Raw genomic sequence first — 18,976 nt, forward strand, 5'->3', positions numbered from 1 at the left:
TCTTTTCATGTAAGGCAGACTACCCTTTTATAGTCTTCCTGAAAAGTCATTTACTTTACTTAAAATAGTGTTACTAGTTTTCTCCTCTTTAGCAGTAATCAGCAGATAGAACATACTAGGTGAAATGGAGGATAATCTATTTATCTGGTCTACCATACCATAGGAATTGTGACCCCAGGCTGTGTTCTTTCAGTATCCACCTTGTTATCCATCTCTGTGCAGAAAAGAGCACAGGCAAGGAATGGGGAGATTTCGGTTCTCTTTCTGGACACAAGTTTTTCCCCTGTCTGAGCTCGTCTATTTATGAAATGTTAGGTGTAGGCTATGTACTCTTAGGGACCTTTCAACTAAAAATGTTGAGTGTTAACATTTGCTAAATCAACATAAGCTGGATTCAATCAGGATTGTTTGATCAGCCACATATCTTTGAGCATGGCAATATGAGGAAGTGTGCAATGAGCAAAACACCATGTCCATGCATAGTGGACATTCAATGAAAACTGGTTCTTCTGTACCCAGCCTCCTTTTGGACTCATTTTCTTTATATTGTCTGCTATTTTTGGTCATATCTCCATCTCCTCTGCCACTCAAGTTTATCTCTTTGCTTACACTCTTCCTACTGTAAATTTTTCTTTCCCATTCCCATATCTCTTGAGGATTCCTTTTTCCCTTCTGGCCCTGCCTATGGAGGGTGTGTACTCTGGGGCCTTCTGAAAATAAATGGCTAGAATGTTGGTGCAGAACAGGGAGTGTCCGTGCTGGTTAGTTGCACATCTTTTTAGGAGACTGTATGTTCTTCAGAACTGTTTCTTTATTGAATAAATATTATTCAATGAATGAGGCCAAGTCTTGCCCTTAAGGACCCCATATTGGAGGTGAGAAGCTTTCTGACTTCTTTTTGACATGGTGGGAACTGCAGTCAGTGAAGAACATGATACATCAGAGAGAAGGATTTTGCTAGGTTCTCTGCATAGATTCTAGAGCACCTGGGAACATTAGTCACTGGAAAACTTAAGCTTATTTTGAAGACCTTGAAAAGGCAGCCCATGTGCTTCTTTTCATCATATACTTGGACAGACAATTCAGGGATAAAGATATCAGCAGGCATCCTGGTTACAGGGCAGACCAGAGGGCATAATATGGGCTGGTGGTACAACTCTTCAAGAGTGATGTGGCAGAGAGCACAGGACACAGCCCAGCCCAGAGATACTGTCCACATGCGGAGGGGCCATTGGTATTGTGGTTTGGTTCCACTCCAGTTAAGATTTTCAAAAGTTAGGAATTTACCTTGAGAGTCCTTTTGTTTCTTTTTCTTTGTATTAAACATAATGCCTTTCAGCCTTTGTGATTAATCCTTTGGATTTCCCCAGTTACATATGCCTGCCTGAAAAATCCAGAAACATTTTGAAAGCTTTGATCTAAATGTACAGTTCTTAAGAACCTGGGCTCTGGAGCTAGATTGCATCCTGGCTCTACCATTTAATACCTCAGCTTGTTAATCTCTTTAGGCCCCTATTGCCTTCTCTATAAAATGGGGATAAGAAAATTACCTATCTCCTTGTTATGAGGATTAGATGAGTTAATACATAGCAAGCCCTTAGAACCAAGCCTGACACATGATAAGCCCTATTTAATATTAGCTGCTGTTATTATGTGCTATCTTCATAGAGTCAGAACATTGTGAAACGATCCTGGAGATGAGTGTACTCTTTTGGTCATCTCTTTGAAGAAACTTTTAATTTTGGAATAATTTTAGATTTACAGAAAAGTTGGTAAAGATTGTACAGAGAATTTTCGTACACCCCTCACCCAGTTTCCCTCATTCTTGACATCTTATATTACCATGGTACATTTGTGAAAACTAAGAAACTGACATTGGTACATTGCTGTCATCTAAACTCTAGACTCTATTTGGGTTTCATCAGTTTTTCCATTAATGTCCTCTTTCTTTTCCAGGATCCAGTCCAGGGTTCCACATTGGTTCCTCTGACTGATTGCTTCTAGTCAGCCTTGAAACTTGGCAGCTTCTTCCCCTCCACCCCAGATCCCTACTCCAAAGCTGGCTTGTTTCTCCTCCATTGTGTCTCTCTAGTACTCTCCATTTTACTAGCACTTACCACATTGTAATTCTACAGTCTGTCTCCCTCACCAGAATAGGAGCTCCCTGAATTCAGGGGCCATGCATGCCTTTTTCTCATTGTATCCTCATCTCCCAGCACAGCACCTGGTACGGAATAGGTGCTCTATAAATATTTGTTGGATGAGAATAAAATTTAGTTATTATATTTCCATGACTTTAAAACTCTCATTTTTTGTAATAGCTGGGGAAAGATTCTTTATAGAGAAGTCTGTTACAATCTATAATGTAAAATGAATAAGCTGAAGTGGCTGTGGATGAAGTGGGACAGGACAGGACCCACTTTTCTTGCACTTCTCTGCTTTTTCTTTTTTTTGGAAGGGGCTCTGGCAAAGCAGGGCTTAAAAATCACTGCAATCCAGCCTCTTTGTTTTCTGGGGAGGAGAATGAGGCCCTCAAATGGGGAATCACAATGCTGGGTGAAGCTGGAAGCCCAGAGAAGGTAAAAAAAAAGAATAGAATGGGCCTGGCCAGTGTGGCTTAGTGGCTGAGCGTCAACCTATGAATCAAGAGATTATGGTTCAATTCCCGGTCACAGCAGAAGCTCGGGTTGCAGGCTCAATTCCCAGTAGGGGGCGTGAAGGAAGCAGCTGATCAATGACTCTCTTTCATCATTAATATTTCTATCTCTTTCTCCCTCTCCCTTCCTCTCTGAAATCAATAATATATATACACTGAGTGTCCAGATTATTATGACTACCTGATGTTTGTAGGCAAATTAGCTATAATTTCACGCTGAGGTTGCTAGAGGGCCAGACCATTATAAATAGGGAAGCAGGTTGTTTACCATGACAGTAGAAGTGATTTTTTTCTAAAGATATGGGTAAACAATGTGATTTAACAGCCTTTGAATGTGGGATATATATTATGATGAGTGGCCAGATTATTATAACCACCCCATCAGTACTTCGTTGGGCCACCTTTTGCCTTCAATACTGCGGCAATTCTTCTTGGCATTGACTCCACGAGATGTTGAAAGGTGATGCGAGGAATCTGACACCATGCCTGATGAATAGCACTGTCCAGTTCTGTGAGATTTGATGGTTGTGGAACCAGCTGCCTGATGGCTCTTTTAACTTCATCCCACAAATGCTCAATTGGATTGAGATCTGGTGATTGTGGGGGCCACCTAAGCAAGGTAAAGTCTCCCTCATGTTCTTGAAACCACTCCTGCACAATACGAGCACCTTGGCATGGCGCATTGTCTTATTGGAAGAAGCCATCTCCATTGGGATACACCATCAACATGATAGGATGAACTTGATCAGCAACGATACTTAGGTATGTTGTGCTATTCAGACATTGTTGCACACGAATTAAAGGGCCCAAATCATGCCAGGAAAACATGCCCCAAACCATAACACTGCCCCCACCAGCTTGAAGGGTTGTACTCATGCATGTGGGGTGTATGCTTTCATGCTGTTTCCGCCAAATTCTCACTCTGCCATCTGCATGATGCAACTGGAAACGTGATTCATCGGACCACATGACTTTTTTTTAATGCTCAACTGTCCAATCCTTGTGCTCCTGTTCAAATTGGAGATGTTTTATCTTGGTAACTGCAGACAGCAAAGGTGTTCGAACAGGCCTTTGGCTTCCATATCCCATATGATGCAGTGTACGGCTAATTTGTCTACAAACGTCAGGTGGTCATAATGATCTGGCCACTCAGTGTGTGTGTGTGTATATATATATATCTATCCCACGTTCAAAGGTTGTTAAATCACATTATTTACCCATATCTTAAGAAAAAAATCACTTCTACTGTTATGGTAAACAACCTGCTTCCCTATTTATAATGGTTGGCCTTCTAGCAACTTCAATGCCAAATTATAGCTAATTTGCCTACAAACATCAGGTGGTCATATATATATATATATATATATATATATATATATATATATATATATCCATATATCTATCCTATATAATAAAGAGCTAATATGCAAATGGTCATCATGCCCTTGCGCCCTCGTGCCATTGCGCCTGGGCCGGGGGACCTGAGGCTGCGCTCCCCACCCTGCAGGGCTTGATGGGAGTGGGGCTGGCTGGGTCTGTGTCTTGAGCAATTTCGAGGTGCATGCAGGTGGGCAGGGACTTGACTCTGGGTCCTGTGGTGTGCCCCAGGCCCTGACAGGAGGGAGATTTTCATATACATTTCACTAATTTTCTTTCATCTCTTACACTTCTATTATAGAGAAAAGGCAAATAGCAATATTAAAATATTTCCTCTAATTAATTCCCTTTTTAATATATATATATATATATATATTTCTTTATTGATTTCAGAGAGGAAGGGAGAGGGAGAGAGAGCTAGAAACATCAATGATAAGAGAGAATACTGATGGACCTCCTCCTGCATGCCCCCTAGTGAGGATCAAGCCCACAACCTGGGCATGTGCCCTGGACCAGAATCGAACCTGGGGCCCTTCAGTCTGCAGGCTGATGCTCTATCCACTGAGCCAAACCAGCTAGAGCATTTAATTCCCTTTTAATGTGCACAAATTTCATGCACCAGGCCACTAGTCTATACTAATAAAAGAGTAGTATGCTAATTACACCAGACATCTTCCAGACATCCATCTCGAAGTCCTTCCAGACAAAGCCACAGTGATGAAGGCTGAGGCAGAGGTGGTTAGGGGTGACCAGGCAGGCAAGAGTGGGCAGTTAGGGGCAACCAGGCTAGCAGGGGAGGGCAGTTAGGGGCGACCAGGCCAGCAGGAAAGCAGTTAGGGGCGATCAGGCAGGCAGGCAGGTGAGCTGTTAGGAGCCAGCACTCCTGGATTGTGAGAGGGATGTCCGACTGCCGGACACAGGGATCAGGCCTAAACCAGCAGTCAGACATACCTTGAGGGGCCCCGGATTGGAAAGGGTGCAGGCTGTGGGACACTCCCCATGCATGAATTTTGTGCATCAGGCCTCTAGTATATATATAAAAGGCTAAGTGTTTGACCGTACGTCTCTCCTACCATTGGACCAACCTACTGGCCAGTACATATAACTCTCACTGGCAATTTAAAAATAAACAATAACTCATGCATTGATGATTCCATTGATTTCATGGATAATGCCAACAAGGAAAATTTTCCCATTGAATTTCTTAATAGTATTACTCCTTTGGGAATGCTGTGTCATAAATTAAAATTGAAAGTAGGTTTAATCATCATACTACTGAGAAATCTTAATAGTAAATGGGGTCTTTGTAATGGTACTAGATTTATTATCACAAGATTATGATAATATTAATATAATCAAAGCTGAAGTATTAACAGAATCTGCAGGAGGAGAGGTTGTTCTGATTCCAAGAATTGATTTGTCCCCGTCTGACACTGGCCTCCCATTTAAATTAATTTGAAGACAGTTTCCTGTGATGCCAGCATTTGCGATGACTATTAATAAATCACAAGGACAAACTCTAAACAGAATAGGAATATTTCTACCTGAACCCATTTTCGGACATGTTCAGTTATATATTGCTTTCTCTTGAGTTCGAAGAGCGTCTGACGTTAAAGTTAAAGCTGTAAATACTTCATCACAAGGGAAATTAAACACTCTGAAAGTGTTTTTACTATTAATGTGGTATTCAGGGAGATATTAGAATAAGTTTAATCAATTTATCAGTCATTGTTTTTATCAATGTTGTTTTTATATCATATTTTTTTATATCGTGTATTTGTTGTTGTTATATCATGTTGTTATTGTTTATTTATTAATCAATTTATATATTTTGATATACATTTTACTAATTTTCTTTCATCTCTGACACTTCTATAATAGAGAAAGGGCGAATAGAGATATTAAAATATTTCTTCTAATTAATTTCCTTTCAATGTGCATGAATCTGTGCACTGGGCCACTAGTATATATAGAATTGAATGGTGGAAGTGTCCTGATCCTGTTCCTATTGTTGAGTGGATGCCTGGCAGCAGTCAGGAACTCTGAAAGAACTGGGTTTGGCTTCTGGCTCTTCTGCTATTCTCCTTATCAGTTTTTCTTATCTGTAATGTGAGTTCACTGGTCAGTGATACCTCACAGTACCCATTGCTCACAAAGCACCACAGTTTTGGGGGAAGTTAAGTGAGCCAAGGTGCTTAATTTGAGCATAGCATAGGTTCTCAGTAAAGGTTTGAAAAAAGAAGCCTTGGATATTGGGAAACTTATCCTTAGAACTTATTTCAAGGCTGGGATGAATTGATGCAAAACCAAGACCAATCATTCATGATGAAATCTGTGAGGCTCAGGAAAGGAACCAGTGTTTGCATTTCTAATAAGCAGGATATACCCTGTGTTTACTCATGGAGGCTTTTATCATACAATACCAATTTTCACACAGATTGGATCCCAAAACTTCTTAAGGAATTAAAAATATAAACTTGTGGGCAGTTTGTGTTTTATAAATTACAGAAAACAGTAAAGATGTGGCATAGTAAGTACAGTTAAGCCTGTGGCAGGCACTGACACCAGGAGGAAGACGTGGAGGAGCAGCTGAGAAAGCATGGGAGCTGGGGAGCCAGATACAGCAAGCAGGTGCACAGCATGGGGTGCAGTGCCAGGAGATGGAGGGAGCCCTCTCTGTTTGGGAGGAAGATGCTGAGGGCAGTGAAGGCAGTGGCAGAACCCCAGAGAAGTAAACTCTGTATATTCTTAAAGATTATTTGTTAATTTTAAAGACTTTATTTTTTTAAGAATAGTTTTAGGTTCACAGCAAAATTGAGAGACAGGTGTAGAGATTTCTCATATACTTTCTGCCCCTGAACATGCAGAGCCTCCTCCGTTATCAACATCTCCTACCAGAATGGTACATTTGTCACATTTGATTATTATCACCCAAAATCCATAGTTTACATTAGGGTTCACTTTTGGTATTGTACAGTCTGTGGGTTTGGACGAATGTATAATGACATATATTTATCATCATGTTATACAGAGTATTTCCACTGTCCTAAAAATCCTCTGTCATTTGCCCATTCATGCCTCCCTCCTTCACTCCAACCCCTGGCAACCACTGATCTATTTAGTGTCTCCTCATATTATCGCTTTTATCTTGCCATTCATGGGACCAGCTGACTTTTGGAACCTCATTTTCATTGTCTTCGCTCATTCCTGCCTTAGTCACATTTCCTCATTCTGATTGCTGTTCCCTGCCACCATCACCTGTTTAAATCCAAATTGATCTTCAGGGTTCACAGCACCTCCTCCATGAAGCTGACCTTGATTTCCACACTTTGCCCCTCAGCAAGAAATAATTAATGGCCCTTTATCTGTAGAGAAAGAATGGCACTGAGCACTTTCCACCTTGTATAGTTATCTATGTGCCTTTCTTATTTTGGGCTTTTAACTTCTTTAAAACACTCATTCCTGCCTGGAATCTGGCAGATGCACAGTGAACACTTGTTGAATGAATGGGCAGTTGCTTGGATGCATGGATGGGTGGACAGTTTTGACATCGCCCACACTAACCTCAAACTTAGTTCCTTTAGAATAGGATTTTAACTTGCTCATCTATACACATCCTCGTAGCAGCACTGGGAAGGTTCCCATTCATTCATTCATTCATTCATTCATTTATTCATTTGCTCATTAATTCTTTCATATTCCACACTACACTTTCAGGCACTATTTCAGGTTTGCAGCAATGAACAGTCTATTTGTTGATAGTTTGCACAGAGAAAATAGTATTCTTTGGGATGAGTTTTCATTCTTATAAGGTTTATCTGGAATTTTTTTTTTTTTTTGGACATACAAGGACTAAGGATGAAATGGTTTGTTTCATTTAAACATGTCATTGGAGTACAAAGCAAATGCTCTCTTGTTCCTTCAGCTGGTTTGTACTAAAGAGGTAGCTGGGCTTGGAAAGGTACCGTCTTAGATTATATGGCAGTTCCTTACTGACTTGCTTCCAGGATAAACCCTCTTTTATTTTCTTTTTTTTAAGATGGTGCCAGGATGCTACAGTGCTCATAGTGTTACTTCCTTGCTAATGTCTTTATTTTATTTTTTAATATAGTGACAGAATGCTTACCGCTGAGGTGGTAAATGGAAAAAAGTAGTGCAGTAGAATAGACTGTTCGTTCCTTGGGGCCTTCTATATTAATCACAGGAGGAAGTGTCAGACATGGCCAGATGAAAGAGCCAGAAGTTCATGCTTGATCAATATCGGAGGAGCAAAGCTGGGAGGAGCTTGATGATGCTACGCTGAGGAAACTTAAGGTTCTCAGAGGGACAGAGCTTGGAGGATCATAGAGATCATCTAATCTAGTGGTTCTCAAGCTTGAAGGAGCACCAGAGTCACCCTGGAGGGTTTTCTGGGCCCCTTCTCAGAGATTCTGATCATGAATTTGAATTTCTGACAAGCTCATGGGTGGTGTCAATATTCATGAGAACCACGATCTAGTGCAGCTGCTGGTTTGCTTGTTTGTTACAGATAGGGAAATGAGATCAAGGACAGTGGGAAGGACTTGCCCAGAGTCACACAGCTGTCAAGAGCAAAGCTAGAGTCAAAGCAAGAATTTTGACTTACAATTTGTTGCTCACTGTTACTGGAGCTTGTCTAAGAACAATATTACTTTTAGTTTTACTGCAGAATGATAGCTAGCATTCATCAGCTTTACCTGATCTGGTCTCAAATTTATTTTCCAGCACCTTGCATTTGGTTGTCTCCAACAACATTTTTTTATTCAGTTAACCCATAATTTTGATTACTGCGTGCACTTGGAATTGCATTTGAACTAGAGGTGTTGTAGCACTGTCGTAGTCTGCAAGCATGGGCTTTAGTTAGTCAGACCTTGAGTAAATTACTTTTTCATTTTCTCACCTGAAAATGAGGACAGTAACACCTCCTAAGGCTGAAGATAAAGTGCTTAGTATGTACCTGGTCCTCAGTGCTTACTTCCTGATTGTTAGCCCTTGTAATAATTACTAAAGAGAATAGGATGTGGTCCCCACCCTCTCATGCATAGGTGGCTTCCTGAGTTTGCAGTGCAAAGTAATTGGGAATTAGTGGAACAAACACATGGCTTGGAATTAGGAAAGCTGGGTTCGAGACCCAGCTCTGCCACTTATTAGTTGTGTGGTCTTGGGCAAGTCACCTGACCTCTCTGAGGCATCATTTGAAGCAGATCAACTTGTCTAGTAATAGAAGAACATAACGAATAAATGGAAGGATGGAAGTTGGAAAAGGGGCAAACCTGTTTACCAGGTGCAAGTTTGGGGTTGACAGGGAATGGATCTGAAGAGGAGGGGGCCAGTAGAAGGGGCTGGGTGGCCCAGAGCTTGGTGTTGGAAGGGATAGCAGGCCTGGGGGTAGACCAGTGATGGTTGACTGGGTCAGCCAGCCCAGAGAGGGTCATGCTTATAGTGCAGGTGAGAACTCGTAGTCCCCACCACTGGAGAGCCTCCTGACCTGGGAGGGAAGGCTGGTTAAAGTGAGGTAGGTGCTAGCATTGGAATATGGCTGAGGAGTCTGGCCAGGGTGATGGCATCTGCTTTGGACTGAAGCCTTGGGACACATTCATGGTTCTGCACTCTGGACCAGCACAAGAGAGTGAAAGACAGTGATATGATGAAAACCTAGGATTGTCCTTGGCACCTTGGTTACTGGGTTTATTCAGCAGCAAAGAAATTAGATTAGAAAAGACTGGATATGATTGCTGTATCTTTCTTGATTGGTTCAGGAACTGGGAGAGGCTTGGCTACATGTTGGGGTGGTCCTGGGGAAGATGGAGATAAGGTCTTCCACAAGCCTCAGTTTTCTCATCTGTAAAGTGGGAATGCTGATGTTATCTATTAAGGATTGAAGTGCCAGCACACCTTGCTGGTTGCTGGGAAGGCACTTCCTGGTTACGAAATATCAGAGAAGTGCATGGCGTTACAGGGAAGCATCAAAGGGCTGGAGAAGAATGAGGGATAGTGGAAAAGAACGAGGGATAGTGGAGCTGCCCACAGGAGTCAGGGAAGTCATCCTGGGAAAGACTGTGAGGTCTGCTACCTGAGGAGGGTTAAGGATGCTGGGAGGATGGGACTGTGTGACAAGTGCATAGTGTATACGAGTCCATAAAAATGTTGCTGAGCAGGGTCAATTCAGTGCAGTCTTTTCATTTCATGTTCTCTGGCACGGGTGGCCCTGGGAGCTCCAATGGGGTGGACACAGGAGCACCATTGTGAGGAGAGCCAGGCTCCTGTGGTCTCATTTGGGCAGAAGTTTTAAGTCAGTGGATGGAGCTCCCAGGGTGTCCAGGCGCTCTCCTCACTTCCTAGCCTGTGTGTGGTTGGAGAGACTCAGGGATTTGCCTCATTTCACAGATGGGAAGAAAGAGACACATTGGGAAATCTGTCCCTAGCGAGTCCCACAGTCCCCTTTCTTCAGCTCCTCCTCCCCTCTCTCTGGCAGTCCTAGCTCCCCTGCTCATGCTGTACCTTAGGTAGGCCTATCACTCATGTTTTTTCCACACGCTTTCATTGATCTCTTTCCTCTGTTACCCAGGGTCTACTCTGAGTACCTTTCTGGTTGCTGGCTACTGTTTTCTTTTCCAACGTCCCAGAATCTCCCTTTCTTTAGATCATAACTAAAAACAATCGTGTCAATCTTCCAGTGCTTGTCTTCTGCCCTGCATCCAATTGCTCTTCTTTGGTTAGAATTAAACTCCTCATGATCACTTATCTCTCTGGGTCCCTTAACTGTGGGCCACACTGTTGGTCAGTTACTGAGAGTTTGTTAGACACTTTTCCTTTTGCAGAAAGAGAGTTGTACCTGACTTACGCAGCATGGACATTTGTGGTCTTCATGTTCATCGCTTATCATTTCAGGGTCTGGGAGAATAAGTTGAATAGGGTACTATGTTGGCATCTAGGAGGTTGTGGTCTGCACAGTAAATAGACATGCAGACCAAATTGGACAGTGGGTGAAGTATTGTTGTAAAGGTGTGTATGCACAATATGCGGAGGAAGTGTCCCACCAGCAGGGCTGCAGCTTGCTGGCTCTCTAGACATACAGACATGTTTGGCCACCAAGAAAGAGAGAGACATTTTTGAGAGCCTTGATGTGAGCCCTTATCAGCTTCAATTCTCCCCATTCCCTGTGAACCATGGAAGCATGCTGATCCCCATGCTCTTGACTTGGCCACCACTGAAGCCTGTGCTGAACCCTCCATGACAGCCTCCTTCTAGGTCGCTTCTACCTTCAGAGGGAACCTCCCTCTCTGGCTTATGCATAACCTCTGACAGGCACTCCTCCATGGTAGCACTGTGATCTCCTCCTCCCAGGCTCTGGCCTCAGCTCTGCAGCTCATTTTCTGTTTTGGTTCCAGGGCCACTGGGGACTTGAAGGGCTATCCAGGCTGGCCTCTCTCTCTCTTGGTTTCTCGTGCGAGTCCAGAGCCCCAGCCCTTCTGTAGTGCCTGTATCTGGGACATATTTGTTTGCCCGATGCATTCATTGTTCAGCACTTAGAGGTTTCTCGCTTGCTCTCATATTTCCATTTAAAGTCCTCTTGAGCAGGTCTGAGTGCCTCCTGCCAGCAGCATTCCTCCTGATTTACAGGAAGCACATTCTCATTCTGCCAGGAATCCAGCGTGAAGGGGACTTCAGCACAGCCTCTCTGCATCCTCTTCTCTCCTCCAAGATCATGACCTCCGGCTGGAGAAGCCACCATCCTGGCTCTGTCTTACCTCATCCCCCTGCCCCCCATGTGTGAGGCTTTCTTCCCTTTCTTCCTCTTAAACTCAACCTCATCCTGTCTTGGGTCCATCAGGCCTTGCTCCCCTTTGCCTGGCACTTGTGCCTGATGATCAGAAGTAACCTGTGAAGCAACATAGGGGATTGTTGGGTCCAGTTTTAGGAGGAGGTCAGAATGGCTCTCTAGTAATGCCTGGGGCAATAAGAATGTGTTGGCTTGATTTCCCCATTAATCAAATTTCTAGGCACAAATATATGTATAACCCTGGTAAGAGAAAAAGAAAACTGTTTTGTGTGTGTAACTGAGTGGAAGATATTTATCTGTTCTCTTGTTCAGCACAATCCCTGATTCTGCTTTAAGGGAAGTATCTCTCCTCCTGCCTTCTTCCCCACCATCTCCCATGTGAAAGGGTAAAATCGTTTCCCATGTACACCCTCACCCTGCCATCATCTCCCTGCCATTCACACTCTATGCTTCAGCTACCCTGAGTGTTTTACTAGTCAGATCATCTTGCGCGCCTGTGAGTCTTAGCACGTGATTTCCTGTTGGCCCGACGGTCCTTTGTTTTTCTCTGGCTAAAGCTTGCTCATCCCTCAAAATACAGCACAGTTGTCTCCTCCTCTTGAACTTCCTCTCAATCCCTCAGGAAGAAGTGAAAGCAAAAACAAACCCAAATTTTATTACAGTATGTGTGCTATTCTAAGAGTAGTACATGCTCATAATAAAATATTTCAAATACACAGAACCAAATAAAGAAGGAAATGAGAATCAGTCATAAATCTACTATTTAGATAAAACATTGTTTATAATTTTAATATTCTTGAGTAGTTTCTTTCATTACTTTTTGGTGCATTTACATTTTACTGACTTGTTGTCTTTCTGTATATACATTTTTTTTTATTGATTTTTTACAGAGAGGAAGGGAGAGAGATAGAGAGTTGGAAACATCGATGAAAGAGAAACATCGATCAGCTGCCTCCTGCGCATCCCCCACTGGGGAAGTGCCCGCAACCCAGGTACATGCCCTTGACCGGAATCGAACCCGGGACCTTTCAGTCCGCAGGCCGATGCTCTATCCACTGAGCCAAACTGGTTTCGGCCTGTATATACATTTTTTTGTGTGTTGCCATTTCACCAAACAGTAGAGCAGGAGCACCTTCTCATGGCATTGAGAATTCTTCATACATGTAGCTTTTTAAAAATTGATCTTAGAGAAGGAAGGGATGGAGGGAAGGAAAAAGGGAGCGGGGGGTGGGGGGGGGGAGAGAGAAAACATACACATCAATGTGAGAGAAAAACATCCATTGGTTGCCTCCCACACATGCCCTGACCAAGGATTGAACATGCAACCTGGATATGTGCCTTAACCGGGAATTGAACCTGCCACTTTTTGGTGTATGGAATGACACTCTAACCAATTGTGCCACACCAGCGAGGGCCATACATGTAGTTTTTGATGACTATATTATTCCATCTTAAGAATATACAATAGCCCTAACCGGTTTGGCTCAGTGGATAGAGCATCGGCCTTTGGACTCAAAGGTCCCAGGTTCAATTCTGGTCAAGGGCATGTACCTTGGTTGTGGGCACATCCCCAGTAGGAGGTGTGCAGGAGGCAGCTGATCGATGTTTCTCTCTCATCGATGTTTCTAACTCTCTATCCCTCTTCCTTCCTCTCTGTAAAAAATCAATAAAATGTTTTAAAAAAAGAAAAAGAAAATACTATATATTTTTTTAAAAAAGAATATACAATAATTTTTAATCATCTACTTTGATAGCTGACATTTGAGTTTCTAATTTTTCATCATCGTAAATCGCACTGTGATGAACACCTTTTTACCAAATTATTTATTTGCATCTCTGATTATTTCTAAGATAGATTATTTGGACATGAAATGGCTTGCTCAAAGGGAAAGACCATTTTTGCAATCTTAATTTATAAAGAACTCATGGTCACTGAAGAAAATTAGGAACATACGGAGAAGAAAATAAAAACCACTTGTAGTCACTTGCAATAACCAACATGAAATTTGGTGTATAATTGTATCTGTGCATCTCTCTATCTTTCTAGCCCAGGAATCAGCAAACATTTTTTTGTAAAGGCCAGATAGTAAATATTTTGGGCTTTGCAGATCTCATACGGTCTCTATCACATATTCTTTTTCTTTTTAAACTCATAGATATAAACAACATCCTGGCTAGTGGGTCATACATATATAGTTTGCTGACCTGTCAGAGCCTCCAAGCGGGACCAAGCCATACATCCTATTTTGTAATTTTTCTCCTCCACAGGGTATCTACCTCCTCACTGTTCCTCATCTTTTTCTGCTTCATGCTGTCCAAGTATTATAAATGGCTTCTTGCTGGGATGCTCATGGACCGTGGGCTATGCCTCTGCTACAGAATTTAAAGCACGTTTCATTGTGAACATATGCTGAGATGTCTCTTTTTCGAGTCTTATTAATCTCTGCAAACATTTATTTAGTACCTGTTGTGTGCCAGGCTCTAAGGCAGTGGTTCTCAACCTTCCTAATGCCGCTACCCTTTAACACAGTTCCTCATGTTGTGGTGACCCCCAACCATAAAATTATTTTCGTTGCTACTTCATAACTGTAATTTTGCTGCTGTTATGAATCGTAATGTAAATATCTGATATGCAGGATGTATTTAGGCGACCCCTGTGAAAGGGTCGTTCGACTCTTTCACTGCTCTAAGGTGAAGCATAGTGGCCTCAACTGAAGGGGCACAGGAGTCCTTAAGTCTGATGATTCGTAACCTTCAGAAATAGCCAGGTAATTTAAAAAAATATATGCATGCCCCACTGCCCCCAGTTCTGATTCGGAATCTCTGAGAGATAGGACTGGTCACAGGTAGTTAGACAAAAATTGCTGACAGGCATCCCTGGTGAAAGATCCTGCAGTCTAGGCCAGTATCCTGTTGTACAGATGAAGAAAGTGAGGCTCCAAGAGGTCGCTCAGCCCCCCAAGGTCACAGAGGGTTTCATGCACAGCCAGGGCTGGATCCCAGGTCTTTTGCCCAAGGACAGACTTCTAGCACCCAGAGCTGCTTGCAACCTGCAGTGATGGGTAGGAAGTGGAACTGGGTGAAGAGGCTGCACCCCTGTCCTTGGTGCTCTGAGGCAGACGTGTCACAGTGTGGCGAGTGACTTGGCAGCCTGGCTGTAGAGAGCAGCACCGCATCACGCGCTATGTCTTTCTTTCCCTCCCCACCTTTGCCCTCCTTCCTGTTGTCTGTTTTTTGGGGCTGTGATTGGAGAGGCTTGAGCCATGTCGACAGCTCCCAGTGATTGAGGCAGCTGCTGGGGCATCTGGTGTCCTCCGTCACCTTGGCAGAGTGGTGGACAGCACCCTTGCAGGCAGTAGCCAAAGAATCTGCACTTCTCTGTTTTTCCACTGTCCCCTCAGTGCCAGGGCTTTGGATGGGAAGCCTGGTTAGCTCTTGCTTCCAGTCTTGCCAACCAGCAGCAAATAGAATGGGATGTTGGCTGAGGCTCTGCAAAAACATCCTATGGACGGGGTGTACGGATATCAGAGAGAGGCCAGGGGTGTGATCAGCACTCTGATTACATGGCAAGCTGGAATGGGGGACAGGAATAGAGCTAATTACCATGCTAGCTGCCATTTATCGAGTGCTCAAAATGCCGGACACTCTGCCTGAGTTATATTTCTGTTCCTCCTCTATAGCCAGGAGATCCCTTGGGAGGTTTGATGCCTTTTCCAAAATGGAAGGCTGGTGTGTGAACCCAGTTCTGCTTGATTTTGAACTTGAGATCTCAGCTGTCTGCTCCACTACTTCCCCAGCTGGCCCTCTGCTCACCCCCACTCACCTGCCACTCCTAGAGATTTAACCAAAAAGCCCATGGAGATAGAGTGAACTCAGTATTTAAGAATATATGATAAGAGATACCCAAAAATCAGGTAGATTGCATCAAGTGGTGGAAGATTTCTGGTCATTGAAGGTGTTCAAAGAAAGATCCTGTACCTCTTGGTGGGAGACTGTCAGATGGGGGATCTGACTGGCCAAGATGTGAATCTAACTAGAGGAACTGGTCACAAAACAATAAAAAGCACATTAGGTAAAAAAAAGTATGGATTGGGCACTGGCGAGGCTCTGGTTTTTCATTTTGTATGGCCTACTTCCAGCCATGAGAACTGTACTTCCATAGTTTCCAAGCAACTATGGTGCGCCATGACTGTTAGGCTCTGGAGGTGTCCTAGGCGTGAGGACTTGCCCATAGGGAGCTCCCCATCCAATAGGTGGGAGGACGTGTGCCCATGAAGAGGTAAACTATCAAAGTGACAGGAGTGTGCCTTGGGAGCTTAGAAGAAGGGGGAAGGGGTTCTCTGAGCAGGGAATTGTGCATTTAACATGTTGGAGTTAAACTGAGCTTTGAAGGATGATTGACTCCCTCAGGTTGAGCGCACTGGGCAGTGCACTGGGAAGGCAGGCCGGGACCTACTGTGCAGGACTGTAGATGATAAGGAGTTGGAGTGAGTCTCTTGGACTTCTTAAAAGTTAATAGGAAGCTGTTACACCATTTATTTTTTATTTTATTTTATTTTTTTGCAGAGTGGTGGAGAAAGCAGGGATGCCTTGTCTAATTCCATAAGCATTTGCTGTGTGGCTACTGTGGCTGGAGCTAGCAGAGCTGACCTCTAAGGAGAAGCAGAAGTGAGCTGGGAGGTGTGGGCAAGGGGTCTGCCAGGAAGAGGAAACTGTAGATAAAGGCACGGATGACATTTGGTTATCTCTAGGCTTGAGATGTGGAAGGTCCGCCTATCTCTTTGCTCTCCATGATCTTGACAAAGCTGGCAGAACTGGATTCAGTGCCTTGGTGTGTGGAGCCAGAAAGTGCTGGGAAATTCCCAGTACTTTGGTCTCTGTTGCTCCGTCTGGTACCTTCTAGTAATTGGAAGCTTAGGAAGAGTAGAGACTCGAAGCTCTTGGAAAAAAGTTCCCTTTTATCTCTATCTTTTGCCCCCTCCTTCAGCATGAAATAGATTCCACTGCGTATTACTAACTTATCAGGTATTTTATCTTTCTCCCACCGCTTCCAGCTGGTTGCAGTGCTGAACATTGAAGAGTTTCAGTATTTTATCACAGCAGCCCAGGAATGCTGGCTTATGGGAAACACACATGGCTGCTGGTGAGGAGACTGGGCATGAGGACTGCGTGGCATGGTTTTAATGTTCTAACATTTGTTTAATAATTTTCTGGTCCATGCCCTCTTAATAGGCCAAATATTTCTTTTAATTTAAACATTTTTTTCAATTACAGTTTACATTCAAGTTTGTTTTGTATTAGTTTCAGGTATACAGCATAGTGGTTAGACAATCATATGCTTTACAAAGTATCCCCCTTGATATTTTCAGTGCCCAACTGGAACTATACATAGTTATTACAATATTATTGACTATATTCCCTATGCTGTACTTTATATCACCCTGAATATTTGTAACTACCAATCTGTACTTTTCAATCCCTTCACCTTTTACACCCAGTCCCCCAATCCCTCTCCCCTCTGGCAACCATCAGTCTGTTCTCTGTGTCTATGTGTCTGTTTCAGTTTTTTGTTCATTCATTTATATTGCTTTTTGGACTCTACACATAAGTGAAATCATAGAGTACTTGCCTTCCTCTTATTGGCTTTTTTTTTGCTTAGCATAATATCCTCTAGGTCCATCCATGCTTTCGCAAATGGTAAGATTTTGCTTTATCACCCAGGGGTTCCATTTCTGGGCGTATACCCGAAGAAGCCCAAAACACAAATTTGAAAGAATGTTTATGGCAGCGTTAATTTACAATAGCCAAGCTATGGAAGCAACCCAAGTGCCCATCAATAGACAAATGGATAAAAACACTGCTGTCCATTTGCACAATGGAACATTACCTGGCCATAGGCTGAATATTTTGAGGGCAACCCGCAGTTGTTATTCAGTTCTATCTCCAGGCACTTAACCCAGCATGGTGCCTATGCCAGCTAATTGCTCAGTACAATATTTGCCAGATGTATGAGTAAAGGACTTCTCTCGTCTGCCTTCAAATGCTTATCCCCAGTATAAGTTACCTCTTATGACGGTATGAGGCTTCTAAGGATGGGTGAGGGCATGCCTGACAAGTACCCTTACATTCATGAGCTGGAAAGTTTTGAAGAATTCATGGAAAATTCTCATGGGAGTATCTGGGTAACTGGTAGTCAGGTGAACACTTACTAATGTGTCACAAACTTACAAACATGGGCCAAGGCATGCAGTGCACAGCTATATTTAAGTAATGAATCCCAGCACTAATCTTGGTTCAGATGCCATGATGACCAAGTAAAGGGCCAGGACTTCATGTGTATCCAAGAAGGATTGAGCCCGGATGGTGTGGCTCAGTGGTTGAGTGTCGACCTATGAACCAGGAGGTTATGGTTCGATTCCTGGTCAGGGCACATGCCCAGTTGCAGGCTCGATCCCCAGTGTGGGGTGTGCGGGAGGTAGCTGAACAATGATTCTCTCTCAGCATTGATGTTTCTATCTTTCTCTCCCACTCCCTTCCTTTCTGAAATTAATACAAATATATTTAAAAAAAGGCCTGACTTTGAGTTGGTGCAGCTACTTGATGGCTCTGTGACCTTGGGAATGCTGTTTCTCTGGGCTGTGCTTCAGATTCTTCATCTGTCAAATGGGGGGGGGGGCGGTGTTCTTACCCTATAGAGTGGTTGTAGGGATTGGAGAGTGTGTCTAATACGAGTTTGTAAAAAAAAAAAAAAAAAAAAGAGTTTGTGATGGTATGTGGGAGGCATCTGTAAAGGAGGGTCATGAAAAATGATCTTTACCTGCCCTTGTTCATCCACAGTGGGCGACGCTCCTTTCCTTCAACACACCCCCAGTTTGCTGACTTTGCTCTTGTCATTTCTACCTTCTAGAAAGCCACTTTACCTTCACATGTTCATATCAGTTCTATGCTCAGGGTCCACTTCTGCATACCTTCCAGGAGGTGCTCCCAGGCCTCCCAGCAGACAGCTGCCTCCTTTCCTTCTTTCCTGATGTGGGTCACTTCTTCCCTGTCGTGGTAGCTGGTATCTGGGAGTTCTCTATACGCCCGTCTAGCCTGTCAGCTCCATGAGGGCAGGGTTCAGTCCGATTCTTCTCTGTCCTTGT

The 18,976-nt window shown here is 43.3% G+C and overlaps 1 protein-coding gene across 11 annotated transcripts in view; it reads left to right on the top strand.

The window, feature by feature from the left end:
• Positions 1-18,976, top strand: part of LPP (LIM domain containing preferred translocation partner in lipoma) — a 665,671-nt gene that overhangs the window by 20,631 nt on the left and 626,064 nt on the right. Inside the window, exon 2 of one of the 11 annotated variants that reach the window (XM_059687355.1) lies at positions 16,401-16,502. The exons of the other annotated variants lie outside the window; for them this stretch is intronic. The gene's annotated coding sequence lies outside the window, so the exon portion shown is untranslated. The remainder of the gene's footprint in view (positions 1-16,400; positions 16,503-18,976) is intronic. 11 annotated transcript variants of the gene reach the window in all.

This window comes from Myotis daubentonii, chromosome 3 (genome assembly GCF_963259705.1).
Source record: "Myotis daubentonii chromosome 3, mMyoDau2.1, whole genome shotgun sequence".
In the NCBI taxonomy this organism is placed as follows: domain Eukaryota; kingdom Metazoa; phylum Chordata; class Mammalia; order Chiroptera; family Vespertilionidae; genus Myotis; species Myotis daubentonii.